We start from the raw sequence: 13,869 nt of genomic DNA, 5'->3' as shown, positions 1-13,869 counted from the left end.
GTGCCATTAGTTTTAAAATTTTGAATAGTTTAAATTTGTATTTTTTAAAATTTGTGTGAATCACTAGTTTTATGAATAACTTTACTATAAAAATAGATTTTTTTTCTTTTTTGCTATTTATTTTTTATTTATACTTACAATTAAATACTTATAGTTTGATTTTAGGTCACAAAAATTATATTCTTTTTGCTATTGAAGAATATTATAGTTTTATTTTAGTTGATCATAACATAATATTTTAATTGATTGTTTTTATTTTCATAAAAGTTTTGTAGTTCATTCTGTTTGCTATTAATTCATTCTTTGATCTAAATGACCCTGAAATTGGAAAGCATTTAAAATGAACTCTGAAAAGGTTGAAAGTTGGCATGGTATCATCATTTCACCCACATAGCATGTTCCAAAAAGTAGAGAGGGTTACGACAAAAACTTGATGCACTTCGTGTACAAAATGGACAATCACTTTCGAAGTATCAAAGTTTCGGACAATAACTGCGCCACATCATTGGCTAGGACGAATGGTTCGTCTGTGTACCCAAGATTGTTTAGATCCACTGTTGTCATACCGTACTGTGGGTCTACCTGTACCCCGCCTCCTGACATATTGATCCATTTGCCTCAACACATAAAACCTTGAACCATAAGATATGAAAGCATTTCAAATGAACTCTGAAAAAGTTGAAAGTTGGGATGGTATCATAATTTCACCCACATAGCATGTGCATGTACAAAACGGACAATGGTAGCATGTTCGCGTGTTACAAAGTTGGCATGGTATCATCATAATAGTTGCGGAAGAAAGTCTTCACTTTTTCTTCGCTTGTGTCATTTGCTTGTTGCGCCGTAACCATGGATAATCTTCATTGTTTATCAGGATGCTTGGGTCAGCCTTAACATTGAAGGGAGGAATTTCATGAAACTTTTCATAATCTTCAGACATGTCTGTCTTGCCGTCCACTCCCAGGATGTCCCTTTTTCCTGAAAGAACTATGTGGCGCTTTGGCTTATCGTATGATGTATTCGCTTCCTTATCTTTTCTTTTTCTCGGTTTGGTAGACATGTCCTTCACATAGATAACCTGTGCCACATCATTGGCTAGGACGAACGGTTCGTCAGTGTACCCAAGATTTTTCAGATCCACTGTTATCATTCCGTACTGTGGGTCTACCTGTACCCCGCCGCCTAACAGATTGACCCATTTGCACTTAAACAAAGGGACCTTAAAATCAGGTCTGTAGTCAAGTTCCCATATGTCCACTATGTAACCATAATATGTATCCTTTCCGCTCTCGGTTGCTGCATCAAAGCGGACACCGCTGTTTTGGTTGGTGCTCTTTTGATCTTGGGCGATCGTGTAAAATGTATTCCCATTTATCTCATATCCTTTGTAAGTCAATACAGTCAAAGATGGTCCCCTGGACAACAAGTACAACTTATCACAAATAGTGTTGTCACCTCTGAGACGTGTTTCCAACCAACTGCTGAAAGTCCTGATGTGTTCACATGTAATCTAGTCGTCGCACTGCTTCGGGTGTTTGGAGCGCAGACTCTTCTTGTGTTCATCGACATACGGGGTCACCAAGGTAGAGTTCTGTAGAACTGTGTAGTGTGCTTGAGACCAAGAATATCCGTCCCTGCATATTATTGAGTCTCTTCCAAGAGTGCCTTTTCCAGTCAGTCTCCCCTCATACCGCGATTTAGGGAGACCTATCTTGTTAAGGCCAGGAATGAAGTCAACACAAAACCCGATAACATCCTCTGTTTGATGGCCCATGGAGATGCTTCCTTCTGGCTTAGCGCGATTACGGACATATTTCTTTAGGACTCCCATGAACCTCTCAAAGGGGAACATATTGTGTAGAAATACGGGCCCCAGGATGACAATCTCGTCGACTAGATGAACTAGGACGCGCGTCATGATATTGAAGAAGGATGGTGAGAACACCAACTCGAAACTGACAAGACATTGCGCCACATCACTCCTTAGCCTTGGTACGATTTCTGGATCGATCACCTTCTGAGAGATTGCATTGAGGAATGCACACAGCTTCACAATGGCTAATCGGACGTTTTTCGGTAGAAGCCCCCTCAATGCAACCGGAAGCAGATGCGTCATAATCACGTGGCAGTCATGAGACTTTAGGTTCTGAAACTTTTTCTCTGGCATATTTATTATTCCCTTTATATTCGACGAGAAGCCAGTCGTGACCTTCATACTGAGCAGGCATTCAAAGAAGATTTCTTTCTCTTCTTTCGTAAGAGCGTAGCTGGCAGGACCTTTATACTGCTTCGGAGGCATGCCGTCTTTTTTGTGCAAACGTTCCAGGTCCTCCCGTGCCTCAGGTGTATCTTTTGTCTTCCCATACACGCCCAAGAAGCCTAGCAGGTTCACGCAAAGGTTCTTCGTCACGTGCATCACGTCGATTGAGGAGCGGACCTCTAGGTCTTTCCAGTAGGGTAGGTCCCAAAATATAGATTTCTTCTTCCACATGGGTGCGTGTCCCTCAGCGTCATTCGGAACAGCTAGTCCACCGGTACCCTTTCCAAAGATTACGTAGTGTAAATCATTGACCATAGCAAGCACGTGATCACCGGTGTGCATGGCGGGCTTCTTCCGGTGATCTGCCTCGCCTTTGAAATGCTTGCCTTTCTTTCGACATTGATGGTTGGTCGGAAGAAATCGACGATGGACCAGGTACAATTCTTCCTGCATTTGTCCAGGTATATACTTTCAGTGTCATCTAAACAGTGCGTGCATGCGTGGTATCCTTTGTTTGTCTATCCTGAAAGGTTACTGAGAGCGGGCCAATCGTTGATGGTCACGAACAGCAATGCCTTAAGGTTAAATTCCTCATGTCTGTGCTCATCCCACGTACGTACACCGTTTTCATTCCACAGCTGTAAATGTTCTTCAACTAATGGCCTTAGGTACACATCAATTTCGTTGCCGGGTTGCTTAGGGCCTTGGATGAGAACTGGCATCATAATGAACTTCCGCTTCATGCACATCCAAGGAGGAAGGTTATACATACATAGAGTCACGGGCCAGGTGCTGTGATTGCTGCTCTGCTCCCCGAAAGGATTAATGCCATCCGCGCTTAAAGCAAACCATACATTCCTTGGGTCCTTTGCAAACTCATCCCAGTACTTTCTCTCGATTTTTCTCCACTGCGACCCGTCAGCGGGTGCTCTCAACTTCCCATCTTTCTTTTGGTTCTCACTGTGCCATCGCATCAACTTGGCATGCTCTTCATTTTTGAACAGACGTTTCAACCGTGGTATTATAGGAGCATACCACATCACCTTCGCAGGAACCCTCTTCTTGGGGGGCTCATCGTCAACATCACCAGGGTCATCTCGTCTGATCTTATACCGCAATGCACCGCATACCGGGCATGCGTTCAGATCCTTGTATGCACCGCGGTAGAGGATGCAGTCATTAGGGCATGCATGTATCTTCTCCACCTCCAATCCTAGAGGGCATACGACCTTCTTTGTTGTGTATGTACTGTCGGGCAATTCGTTATCCTTTGGAAGCTTCTTCTTCAATATTTTCAGTAGCTTCTCAAATCCTTTGTCAGCCACAGCATTCTCTGCCTTCCACTGCAGCAATTCCAGTACGGTACCGAGCTTTGTGTTGCCATCTTCGCAATTGGGGTATAACCCTTTTTTGTGATCCTCTAACATGCGACCGAACTTCAGCTTCTCCTTTTGACTAATGCATTGCGTCCTTGCATCGACAATGACCCGGCGGAGATCATCATCATCGGGCACATCGTCTGGTTCCTCTTGATCTTCAGCAGCTTCACCCGTTGCAGCATCATTGGGCACATCGTCTGGTTTCTCTTGATCTTCACCAGCTCCCCCCGTTGCAGCATCACCATATTCAGGGGGCACATAGTTGTCATCGTAGTCTTCTTCTTCGCCGTCTTCCATCATAACCCCTATTTCTCCGTGCCTCGTCCAAACATTATAGTGTGGCATGAAACCCTTGTAAAGCAGGTGGGAGTGAAGGATTTTCCGGTTAGAGTAAGACCTCGTATTCCCACATTCAGTGCATGGACAACACATAAAACCATTCTGCTTGTTTGCCTCAGCCGCATTGAGAAACTCATGCACGCCCTTAATGTACTCGCGGGTGTGTCTGTCACCGTACATCCATTGCCGGTTCATCTGCGTGCATTATATATAATTAAGTGTCCAAATTAATAGAAGTTCATCATCACATTAAAACCAAAGTGCATACATAGTTCTCATCTAACAACATATAGCTCTCCAGAGCATCTAATTAATTAAACCATACATTGAAACTATGTAAAACATTTAAATGCGAAAACAAATGCGATCATAATCGCAGCCAAGGTAACAATTGATCCAACGGCATAATGATACCAAGCCTCGATATGAATGGCATATTTTCTAATCTTTCTAATCTTCAAGCGCATTGCATCAATCTTGATCTTGTGATCATCGACGACATCCGCAACATGCAACTCCAATATCATCTTCTCCTCCTCAATTTTTTTTATTTTTTCCTTCAACAAATTGTTTTCTTCTTCAACTAAATTTAACCTCTCGACAATAGGGTCGGTTGGCATTTCCGATTCACATACATCCTAGATAAATAAAATCTATGTCACGTTGGTTGGCATAATTTTCATAAACAATAAATGAACCAATAGTTATAAAGATAATATACATACCACATCTGAATCATAGACAGGACGAGGGCCGACGGGGGCGGATACCAAAACCATCGCACTATATAAGATGCAATAATAAATGTAAGAAAATTATACAAGTATCTATCTAAGCATACAAGTAAGAATATTTTTCCTTTCAGAAAGAAGATAAGAACAAGAGGCTCACCACGGTGGTGTCGGTGATGAGATCGGCGCGGGTGATCGACGGCGGTGAAGACGGGGACGGGGCGTGACGGACCGCTAAATCTAGAAAAATCTTGAGGAAAATGGAGCTTGGAGGTCGAGCTTCGAGAGGAGAAAGCTTAAGTAGTGTGGCTCGGGCATTCCATCGAACACCTCATGTGCATAGGAGGTGAGCTAGAGCACCACAAAGCCCTCTCCCCCTCGGCCAGAAAAAACAGAGCAGTGTGCTCTGCTCTTGCGCGAGGGGGTATATATAGGCACCTCATTGGTCCCGGTTGGTGACATGAGCCGGGACTAAAGGGGAGCCTTTGGTCCCGGTTCAAGCCACCAACCGGGACCAAAGGTGGTGGGCCAGGAGCGACGCCCATTGGTCCCGGTTCATCCCACCAACCGGGACCAAAAGGTCCAGATGAACCGGGACCAATGGCCCACGTGGCCCGGCCGGCCCCCTGGGCTCACGAACCGGGACCAATGCCCACATTGGTCCCGGTTCTAGACTGAACCGGGACTAATGGGCTGACCCGGCCTGGACCATAGCCCTATTTTCTACTAGTGGGCCACAAGGCCTGGGCAATGCCTTGCATCACCTGCTGAACTCGTTCGTGCAACTGTGCGAGCTCGGGAAGAAGATCACCCGTCGAACTAGGCATCTCCTCGGCAAGACGTCCTGTTAGCATACCTACAGACATAACTCTGTCAGCCAGCTTCCTCGCCGAACTCTTTTTCAAAGTTTATTCAAGCACTTACTAAATATGCCGCGTCGAAGCCGCCGATTCTCCTTAACAGAGTCTGACAGTTGGGCACGAACATCTTTTAGTTCCACGCCCAGCTTGGTGTTGGCATCTTGAAGATCATTCTTCTCCTGCCTCACCCTCGTTTGCACGCTCTCACCAGCCTTTAGCTGGCGTTTGAGCTGCTGCTTATCCGGATTCACTCCAGCGTCATCTGCAATTTTATCGTCAGATTTGAATATAAAGCCGCACTCTAATATGATACTTATCATTTGACGGATATGTTACCAGCGGGGGTCTCTTTGGGCTCCCCTGCGGCGGACAGTGCGGCCTGAAGTTGGGCTTTGCACTCTTCCAGCTCCTGGGACAGTTGAGTATTCTTTTCTATAAGAACCTACATAACAAATGATCCTTAAATTAGTTATCCTAACTGTTTCAAGTCTCAGGGGCTACTGATATATATAATCATCAAATTTTCTCACCCGTATGTCTTTTACATACTGCTCCGTGGCTCTGGCTAGACCATTTTGAGCGGCACGGAGGTGCGCATCTCCCGAGTTGAAGGCATCCAAAGCCTCTTGGGAGAAACAAGCGTCACGAAGAACAGTCCGACGACGCCTATGGTTCATAGGACTTTCCACCTCGGAATGGGTGGCGGATAGTCTATCCGTATCCTCTGTCGGAGGAGCACCTGGTGCACGCCTTGTACTCGTTCCCACCCCCGAGTCCGGCCTTGGAGCCTCGCTTGTGGAGGCGCGGTTGGTAGCCTCTCCGAGTATAGTCCGGCGAGCGCTCTTTCTCCTGAAAAGAAGGCCTGGGCGTTAATATGCCTCTGTAAATAATGTCTTGTAATAAAGACGGCGCGCTATACCGCTGCACCGGTGCCTCAATCCGGACTGCGGATCTTTTCAGCCTGCCTGGCCCAGCGGCCCCTTGTTGGCTAGTTGCCACAGGCTCGGCCTTCTGCCCCGAGGGCCTCCCCTGCAAAACACGGCTGCTATATGGCAATAAAAAAGAGCACAAGGACGAATCCCTTGTTATATGTTGGGACTTCGGTCTCAGTCACCTGTGAGGCTGGAACTAGCCCAGGGTAATCGGCTGTAATGGCCACCAAGGTATTGTCATTACTCCCTTGGTAAAATACCCCGTCGATCAGTTCCACGGATATGTCTGGATCCTCCTGGGAGGCCGGATCAAGGGATTATCCAGGGTCCTCGGGCTGTGGAGGAGGACTAGTTATCTCCTTTACTTCCTGGCGCAGCTCCTACGATGAAATCGCTATAATGAATACTTAAACTACAGGAATACGAAACGGATGGGCGAGAAAAAATCTCTGCTTACCCAGCTCGGAGGATTGTACATGGAGAATCCGCCCTGCGGGTTGACACGGAGGAACTCCTCCTCTTCTCCCTTGTACAAAGTGGACAAGATCTTTGTAAAGTCCGCAGTCGATCCCGGCCCTTTGCGGCCGTGGCGGGTGGCATCATCCTACCCATTGAAGTCCCACATGGGGTGGCCTCTATACTAGAGCGGCTGCACCCCCCGCATAAGGCATATAGCCATGACCTTGATCATGGTTAATCCGGATCGAGCTAAAGAGCTTATCCGGCTCATCAGATAAAGAATGTCCCGGTCGTCTTCCTCCAGGGGGCTCCGTGGACGCCAGCTCTGGCGCTTCTTCAAAGGGGCGTTGTCAAACTCAGGAAGGCCGATCCGAATAGGGTCCGGAAGGGGGACATCTTCTATATAAAACCATTCTGAAGGCCAGTCTTCAGACGTCTTCTTCGGGGCCCGGATAGGTATCCGGTCCTAGCAATATGCCACACTTCGGCTCCGCCCACTTGATACATTGATCCCTTCTTAGAACGGGGCACAAGGCAGAACAACTTCTTCCACAAAGCGAAATGAGCCTCACAGCCCAAAAATAACTCGCAAAGGGCTACGAATCCCGCGATATGCAGCAGCGAGGCAGGCGTAAGGTTGTGCAGCTGGAGGCGATAGAACTCCAGAAGCCCCCGGAGAAACGGATGGATTGGGAATCCGGGCCCTCTTACCAGATAAGGGACAAGGCATACCCGCTCTCCCTTGGAGGGATTGGGACGGCTCTCCGCTTGCTCTCCGCCATTATAGGTGGCACTCCCGACTCGAACCAGGACCAGGTACGCTGGGGGAAGGAATCCCTTGGACTGAAGCATCACCAATTTGCTATGCGGGATGGAACATCTCTCCCAATCTCCAGGCTTGGAACTAGGGGTGCGAGAGGAGGAGCTACGTTGACCGGCCATGGTGGAATGGATCTCTATCGGGCACGCTCTGATGAAGACTCGGCAGGGGAGGATGATGTGATTTGGATCTGAATCCCCGTCTTTTTAAATAGGCGGCCCATTTACATAGCTAGGGGGGTAAATGTGAAAACACCCTGGCTCTTCACATTCGCTCGACACGTGGAAGGTGGCCATTATTGGGCATAGAAGCCAAGAAGTATGAACCATCACAAGGAAACGGACATTATTTCGACAGGTACACATAATTTGAAGAGGAACCCGCCTTGCAATGCCGAAGACAACCGTGCTCCGGACTCATCGTCATTGAAGCCTGGTTCAGGGGCTACTGTGGGAGTCCTGGATTAGGGGGTCTCCGGACAGCCGGACTATCTCCATTGGCCGGACTGTTAGACTATGAAGATACAAGATTGAAGACTTCGTCTCGTGTCCGGATGGGACTCTAGTTGGCGTGGAAGGCAAGCAAGGCAATACTTATATGGATATCTCCTCCTTTGTAACCGACCTTGTGTAACCCTAACCCTCTCCGGTGTCTATATAAACCGAAGGGTTTTAGTCCGTAGGACAACAATCACAACATACAATCATACCATAGGCTAGCTTTTAGGGTTTATCCTCTGTGATCTCGTGGTAGATCTACTCTTGTAACACCCATATCATCAATATCAATCAAGCAGGACTTAGGGTTTTACCTCCATCAAGAGGGCCCGAACCTGGGTAAAACTTCATGTCCCTTGTTTCCTGTTAGCATCCGTCCTAGACGCACAGTTCAGGACCCCCTACCCGAGATCCGCCGGTTTTGACACCGACACCTTGTGTTCTAGTTCGAGAGGTAAGTGACATGCTTTTCCATAGACCATTTTATATGGAGACATACCCATAGGATTTTTATATGCAATTCTATAGGCCCATAATGCATCATCAAGTTTCTTGGACCAATTCTTTCTAGACCTATTAACAGTCTTTTGCAAAATTAATTTGAGTTCTCTATTACTCAATTCTACTAGACCACTAGACTGAGGGTGATAAGGAGACGCAATTCTATGATTAACATCATATTTAGCAAGCATTTTACGGAAAGCACCATGAATAAAATGTGAACCACCATCAGTCATTAAATATCTAGGGACTCCAAATCTTGAAAGAATAAGTTCTTTAAGCATTTTAATAGAAGTGTTATGATCATCACTACTAGTTGGAATAGCTTCTACCCAGTTAGTAACATAATCAACAACAACTAAAATATGTGTATAACCATTAGAGGAAGGAAAAGGTCCCATATAGTCAAAGCGCCAAACATCAAATGGTTCAATAACAAGTGAATAATTCATAGGCATTTCTTGACGTCTACTAATATTACCAATTCTTTGACACTCATCACAAGATAAGACAAACTTACGGGCATCCTTGAAGAGAGCAGGCCAATAAAAACCAGATTGCAGTACCTTATGTGCAGTTCTATCTCCAGCATGGTGTCCTCCATAAGCTTCGGAGTGACACTTGCGTAGGATCTGTTCCTGTTCATTCTCAGGTACACAACGTCTAATAACACAATCCACTCCTTCTTTATAAAGATGTGGGTCATCCCAAAAGTAATGCCTCAAATCATAGAAGAACTTTTTCTTTTGCTGGTATTTGAAACTAGGTGGTATAAACTTAGCAACAATGTAGTTAGCATAATCAGCATACCATGGAGCAGTATGAGAAGCATTTATGACATTTAATTGCTCATCCGGAAAGCTATCATCAATAGGGAGTGGGTCATCAAGCACATTTTCTAACCAAGACAAGTTGTCTGCAACGAGGTTCTCAGCTCCTTTTCTATCAACAATATGTAAATCAAATTCTTGTAGCAAGAGAACCCATCTAATAAGTCTAGGTTTAGCATCTTTCTTTTCCATGAGATATTTAATAGCAGCGTGATCAGTGTGAATAGTTACTTTAGAATCAACAATATAAGGTCTAAACTTATCACAAGCAAATACAACTGCTAAGAATCCTTTTTCAGTGCTAGCATAATTTCTTTGAGAATTGTCTAGGGTTTTACTAGCATATTGAATACCATTTAATTTCTTATCAACTCTTTGTCCTATAACAGCACCTACAGCATAATCACTAGCATCACACATAATTTCAAAGGGTAAATTCCAATCAGGTGGCTGAACAATAGGTGCAGAGATCAATGCTTTCTTAAGTATTTCAAATGCTTCTACACAATCATCATCAAAGAAAAATGGTATATCTTTTTGTAATAAATTATTCAGAGGCCGAGAGATTTTGAGAAGTCCTTAATGAACCTCCTATAAAAACCGGCATGACCAAGGAAACTTCTTATACCTTTGATGTCCTTGGGACATGTCATCTTTTCAATAGCATCAACATTGGCTTTATCAACTTCAATACCTCTTTCAGAAACTTTATGACCCAAGACAATACCTTCATTAACCATAAAGTGGCACTTTTCCCAATTCAAGACAAGATTAGTTTCTTCACATCTTTGCAAAACTCGATCAAGGTTGCTCAAGCAATCATCAAAAGAAGATCCATAGACGGAAAATCCGTCCATGAAAACCTCACAAATCTTTTCACAAAAGTCAGAGAATATAGCCATCATGCATCTTTGAAAGGTAGCAGGTGCATTACATAAACCAAAAGGCATACGTCTATAAGCAAAAGTACCAAAAGGGCATGTAAAAGTAGTCTTTGATTGATCTTTGGCTGACACAGGTATTTGAGAGAAACCAGAATAACCATCTAGAAAGCAAAAATGTGTATGTTCGGACAATCTTTCTAGCATTTGATCGATAAAAGGTAAGGGGTAATGATCCTTTTTAGTAGCCTTATTTAATTTGCGGAAATCAATTACCATCCTATAACCTGTAATAATTCTTTGAGGAAACAATTCATCTTTATCATTAGGAACAACAGTAATACCTCCCTTCTTAGGGACACAATGGACAGGGCATACCCACTGACTATCAGCAACGGGATAAATTATACCTGCCTCAAGGAGCTTTAGTATCTCCTTTCTTACCACTTCTTTCATTTTAGGATTCAGCCGACGTTGATGATCACGAACTGGTTTAGCATCTTCTTCCAAATTAATTTTATGTTGACATAGAGTGGGACTAATGCCCTTAAGATCATCAAGAGTATACCCAATAGCAGCATGGTGCTTCTTCAGAGTTTTCAATAATCTCTCTTCCTCATGCTCTGAAAGGTTAGCACTAATAATAACAGGATATATCTTTTTCTCATCAAGATAAGCATATTTAAGAGTATCAGGTAACAGTTTAAGCTCAAGCACGGGATCACCCTTGGGTGGAGGAGGATCCCCTAGGATTTCAACAGGTAAACTGTTTTTCAGAATAGGTTCCTGTTTAAAGAATACTTCATCTAATTCCCTTCTTTCATTCATAAACATATCATTTTCATGGTCTAGCAAGTATTGTTCTAAAGGATCACTAGGAGGTACGGCAATAGAAGCAAGACCAATAATTTCATCCTTATTAGGTAATTCTTCTTCACGGTGTTGTGTACTAAATTTAGAAAAATTAAATTCATGAGTCATATCATCTAAACCGATAGTAACAACATCTCTTTTGCAATATATGGTAGCACTAACAATATTTAAGAAGGGTCTACCAAATATAATGGGACAAAAGCTATCTTGTGGGGAACCAAGAACAAGAAAATCAGCAGGATATTTAGTTTTCCCACACAAGACTTCAACATCTCTAACAATTCCCATTGGTGAAATAGTATCTCTATTGGCAAGTTTAATTGTGACATCAATATCTTCCATCTCAGCAGGTGCAATATCATGCATAACTTCTTTGTATAAGGAATAAGGTATTGCACTAGCACTAGCACCCATATCACATAAGCCATGATAAGAATGATCTCCTATTTTAACAGAAATAACAGGCATGCCTACCACAGGTCTAGGTTTATCTTTATCACGGGGTTTAGCAATTCTAGCAGTTTCATCACAGAAATAAATAACATGCCCATCTATATTATCAGACAAGAGATCTTTAACAATAGCAATATTAGGTTCAACTTTAACTTGCCCAGGAGGTGTATATGTTTTAATATTGCTTTTACGAACCACCGTTGAAGCTTTAGCATGATCCTTTATCCTAACAAGGAAAGGTGGTTTCTCAACATAAGAAGTAGGAACAATAGGATCATTATAAGTGACAATGTTTTCTTCAACTTCAATAGGTGCAGATACTTTTACTTCTATGGGAGGATGATATTTAAACCACATCTCCTTGGGGAGGTCAACATAAGTAGCAAAAGATTCACAGAAAGAAGCTACTATCTCAGAGTCAAGTCCATATTTAGTGCTAAATTTACGAAAAATATCGGTATCCATAAAGGATTTAACACAATCAAAATTAGGTGTCATACCTGACTCCTTACCATTGTTGAGGTCCCAATATTCAGAGTTGCATTTAATTCTTTCCAATAAATCCCATTTGAATACAATAGTCTTCATCATAAAAGAGCCAGCACAAGAAGTATCAAGCATGGTGCGATTGTTACCAGAAAGCCGCGCATAAATTTTTTGAATAATCATTTCTCTTGAGAGCTCATGATTGGGGCATGAATATAACATTGATTTAAGCCTCCCCAAGCTTGAGCGATGCTTTCTCCTTCGCGAGGCCAAACATTATATATATATATAATTGTGATCACGATGAACAAGATGCATAGGATAAAACTTCTGATGAAATTCCAATTTCAATCGTTTTGTAATTCCAAGATCCCATATCATCACATAGCCTATACCATGTCGATGCATCTCCCCTCAAAGATAAAGGGAAGACCTTCTTCTTAACAACATCTCTAGATACACCTGCAAGCTTAAATAATCCACAAACTTCATCAATATATATCAGATGTTCATCAGGATGTTTTGTTCCATCTCCTAAAAAAGGATTAGCTAGCAGTTTTTCTATCATACCCGAAGGAACTTCAAAGCAAACATTTCCTTTTTCATTTTCATTTTCAGTAGGTTCAGTAGGTTGAGGAGCAACTCTTTGCTCTACTGGTCAGGGTGAAGATACCCCGAACAAGCCCCTCAGAGGATTACTTTCCATGGTGACAAGTGAAAGTAAATTTCAGCACACTATATAAATTTTTCCTTACCAAATTCCACCTACCAAAGGCGCTTCACTCCCCGGCAACGGCGCCAGAAGAGATTCTTGATGACCCACAAGTATAGGGGATCTATCGTAGTCCTTTCGATAAGTAAGAGTGTCGAACCAACGAGGAGCAGAAGGAAATGATAAGCGGTTTCCAGCAAGGTATTCTCTACAAGTACTGAAATAAGTGGTAACAGATAGTTTTGTGATAAGATAATTCGTAACGAGCAACAAGTAAAAAACGTAATAAGGTGCAGCAATGTGGCCCAATCCTTTTTGTAGCAAAGGACAAGCCTGGACAAACTCTTATATGATGTAAAGCGCTCCCGAGGAAACATGGGAATATCGTCAAGCTAGTTTTCATCACGTTCATATGATTCGCGCTCGGTACTTTGATAATTTGGTATGTGGGTGGACCGGTGCTTGGGCATCCCACTTATGATTAACCTCTATTGCAAGCATCCGCAACTACAACAAAAGTATTAAGGTAAACCTAACCATAACATGAAACATATCGATCCAAATCAGCCCCTTACGAAGCAACGCAGAAAGTAGGGTTTAAGTTTCTATCACTCTAGCAACCCATCATCTACTTATTACTTCCCAATGCCTTCCTCTAGGCCCAAATAATGGTGAAGTTTCATGTAGTCGACGTTCACATAACACCACTAGAGGAGAGACAACATACATCTCATCAAAATATCGAACGAATACCAAATTCACATGACTACTAATAGCAAGACTTCTCCCATGTCCTCAGGAACAAAAGTAACTACTCACAAAGCATAAACATGCTCATAATCAGAGGGGTATTAAC

Source organism: Triticum dicoccoides, chromosome 7A, assembly GCF_002162155.2.
Source record: "Triticum dicoccoides isolate Atlit2015 ecotype Zavitan chromosome 7A, WEW_v2.0, whole genome shotgun sequence".
Taxonomy (NCBI): Eukaryota; Viridiplantae; Streptophyta; class Magnoliopsida; order Poales; family Poaceae; genus Triticum; species Triticum dicoccoides.
The sequence above is the reverse complement of the archived record's forward strand: the minus strand, read 5'-3'. Positions refer to the sequence as shown.